The sequence below is a fragment of the Octodon degus genome, unplaced genomic scaffold, assembly GCF_000260255.1.
Source record: "Octodon degus isolate 3935 unplaced genomic scaffold, OctDeg1.0 scaffold00007, whole genome shotgun sequence".
Lineage (NCBI taxonomy): Eukaryota > Metazoa > Chordata > Mammalia > Rodentia > Octodontidae > Octodon > Octodon degus.
Window position 1 is genome coordinate 3,246,956 of NW_004524583.1, and position 4,027 is coordinate 3,250,982.

Consider the following 4,027-nt stretch of genomic DNA (forward strand, 5'->3'; position numbering starts at 1 on the left):
AACTAGTTCTAAGTCAATGAAAATAAAATTGCAGTTTATCAGAATTTGTGAGATGCAACAATAGCAGTGTTTACAGATAAACTCATACTACTGAATATACATACTAGAAAATAAGAAATGTATATTGTCAATAACCTAAGTACCCACCTTTTGATACCAGAAAAAGAAAATCAAATTAAAATCAAAAAAGATTGAAGAAAGTAGCAGTAGTTAGAGCAAAAATAAGTGGAATTAAGAATGCAAAATCAAGAAAACCAAAATCCATTTATCTGAGCTTTTTCACAATGGGTTTGCCTTGAGAGCACAGGTGTTGTGAAAACCATCATTAAATCAAAGCCAACATAGGAAAGGAAAAGAAACATTAATATTGTCCTCATTGGACACATGGACTCCAGCAAGTCTACCACCACTGGCCATCTGATCTGCAAATGTGGTGACATTGACAAAAGAACCATTGAAAAATCTGAGAAAGAGGCTGCTGAGATGGGGAAGGGTTCCTTCATGTATGCCTGAGTCTTGTGAGCATGTTATCACCATTGACATCTCCCTGTGGAAATTTGAGACCAGCAATTATTATGTGACCATCATTGATACCCCCGAACACAGAGACTTCATAAAAATCATGATTACAGGGACATCTCAGGCTGACTGCACTGTCCTGATTGTTGCTGCTAGTGTTGGTGAATTCAAAGCTGGTATTGCCAAGAATGGGCAGACCTGTGAGCATGCCCTTCTGGCTTACACACTAGATGTAAAACAACTAATTGTTGATGTTAGCAAAATGAATTCTATGGAGTCACACTATAGCCACAAGAGATACTAGGAAATTGTTAAGGAAGGCAACACCTACATTAAGAAAATTGGCTACAACCCTGACACCATAGCTTTTGTGCCAATTTTATGTCAGAATGGTGACAGCATGCTGGGGCCAAGTGCTGATATCCCTGGGTTCAAAGGATGGAAGTTCATTCATAAAGATGGCAATGCCAGCAGAACCACACTGCTTGAAGCATTGGATTGCATTCTTCTACCCACTCATCCAAATGGCAAGCCTTTGTGGCTGCCCCGCCAAGATGTCTACAAAGTTGGTGGTATTGGTACTGTCCCTGTGGGCTTATTTGAGACTTGTGTTCTCAAACCCAGCATGGTGGTCACCTTTGCTCTAGTCAACAACTGAAGTCAAGTCTGTTGAAATGCACCATGAAACTTTGAGTGAAGCTCTTCCTGGGGACAATGTGGGTTTCAACATTGAGAACATGCCTATCAAAGATGTCCTGTGTGGCAATGTTGCCAGTGGCAGCAAAAATGACCCACCAGTGGAAGCAACTGGTTTCATTGCTCAGGTGATTATCCTGAACCATTCTGGTCAGAGGAATGCCAGTTATGCCCCTACCCGAATTGTCACACAGCTCACATTGCTTGCAAGTTTGCTGAGCTAATGAAAAGATTGATTGCCAGTCTAGTAAGAAGCAAGAAGATGGGCCCACGTTTTTCAAATCTAGTGATTCTGCCATTGATGGCATAGTCCTAGGTAAGGCCATGTGTGTCAAGAGCTTCTCTGACTATCCACCTCTGGGTCATTTCGCCCTTCACGATATGAGATAGACAGTTGCTGTGGGTGCCATCAAAGCTGTGGACAAGAAGGCTGGTGTAGATTTAAGTTCACTATGTCTGCCCAGAAAGCTCAGAAAGCTAAATGAATATTATCCCTAACACCTACCACCACAAACTTAATCAGTGGTGGAAGACCGATCTCAAAAGTGTTTTTTCCAATTGTCCATTTAGGTTTAATAATGAAAGACTGGCTAATGATAATGCAGTAAAACTTCAGAGGGAAAGAATGTTTTATGGACCATTTTTGTGTGTGTGGCAGTTTTTAAGATATTACTTTTCAAAATCAATACTTTAATAGAAAACTTGACCAAAAATGTGTCACAGAATTTTGAGACTCGTTAAAACAAAGTTTAATAAAAGAAAAAAAACCCAATTAAAATCCATTTATTTGCAAACAATGAAATTGAAAGACATTAGCAAGGACAAGGACAAAATAGAATACACCTTACAAATATAAAAACTGACAGGGAATATGCTACAAGTCCACTATAATCAGAACTATATTATGCTACATTCAAAAATATGCTCACAAATTTGATTACTTATAGGAAAGTACCAATTTCTTAGCAAAAATACTCTGATAATTTTATAATAATTACAACAATAATAATAGTAATAATACATAAGAGGAGATATATACTCTGTCACTTTACATATAATAAATTGAATCAGTGTCTAATCACTTTTTAAAACAGGGAGGAACAGATATAAATGAATTCTATCAAACTTTTATAGAAGAAATAATATTAATTTTCTACAGTGGTTCAGAAATAAAATAAGAATAAGAATAAGAATAATTTACAATGATCTATGTGATTATAATCATCCTAATTTTGAAATCAAACAAAAAATTTGCAGAAAGAAAAAACAAGAACCATAATCCCATGCTGTAGGAACTTAAATGAAAAAAAAGGTGTAACAAAATACTAGCAAATTAAATCTAAGACTATATAAAAGGAATTTAATACCACAACCAAGGGAGATTTATCCCAGATATAAAAAGCTAGATTTAACATTTGAAAGTCCATTGGTGCAATTATATTAATAGGCAAACTAAATGGAAAAAAATCACATGATCATATTAAAACTCATAGATAAGGATTTAATAAAATTCAACAGATAGTAATGCGTGCTGTACAGATTTAATGCAATCCCTATAAAACTATCACTAACATACTTCACAGACCTAGAAAAATAATTCCTAAAATTTATTTGACCAGAAAAGACATAGACTATCAAAGGCAATCTTGGACAACAAAGACATGGTAGGAGACATTACAGTTCCTGACTTGAAATTATAGTATAAGGCTACTATGATAAAATCAGCATGCTACTGGCAATGCAATAGACCTGAGGATCAAAGGAATAGAATAGAAGATGCTGAAGCCTCTATGAACACACTTAGATACCTTATCTTCAACAAAGAGGCCAAACATACTTACTGGAAGAAAAATAACCTCTTTAACAAATGGTGTGGAAAAACTGGCTCTCTACATGCCAAAAACTAAAACTTGACCAAGTTCTATCACCATGCACTAAGTTAAAGTCAAAATGGATTAAAGATATAAACATTATAACAGAAACACTAAATCTCCTGGAAAAGAAAGTAGGGGGAACTCTTGAAGACATAGGGGTAGGCAAAGAGTTCATGAACAAAAACCAAATCACACAGGTAATGCTTGAATGAATTAACAACTGGCACCTCCTCTTATTGAGAATTTTTTGCAGGTCAAAAGAAATTATCAACAAAGTGAAAAGGCAACCCACAAGTTTGGAAAAACTCATGACAACTAAATACCCAGACAAAGGTCTGCTCTCTAGAATTTATAAAGAACTAAAAAACATCTCTTTTCCCTTTTGGAATGATCTGACCATCATCAGGATTCCTTAATTTCTGGATAGCTGGGTAGCTTCTCTTTACTTAGGCAGCAGTTCATAAAATGCTTAGGCCTAGACCCAAAGAGAAGGTGCTAAAGAGTGGGGAGGAAAAAAAAATATGGCCTGGCCTTGGCTTTTGGGTGGTCTTGGTCCAAAGTCTAGGGCAACAGCTGAGAGGATCACCAAGTGAATTTCATCTCTGACAAGCAGTGAGGAGCAACTGCTTCAACAGTACAACACATTCAGGCTGGTTATTTAACTAAAATGCATTCCTACTACCAGGACACTTCGTGATAAACTTGGACAAGTTTAAGATGGTTGAATCATGGGAGGAATTAGATAGTGGTGATTACTTTGAGGTCTCTCAATTTTTTTTTTTTTTTTTTTTTTTTCAGAACCAAGGATTGAACTCAGGCCTTTGCACTTGCCAGGGAAGCACGTATTCTACTGCGCCATCTCCCTGGCCCTCCAATTTGGGTTTTTAAAAATGAATGTTATTGAGAAACAAGTACCAATAAGACAGTTTCAAAACAGA

At 36.5% G+C, this 4,027-nt stretch overlaps 1 pseudogene; it reads left to right on the forward strand.

The window, feature by feature from the left end:
• The first annotated feature begins 351 nt into the window (after positions 1-351).
• On the forward strand, positions 352-1,700 carry LOC111812749 (annotated as a pseudogene).
• Positions 1,701-4,027: the final 2,327 nt, after the last annotated feature.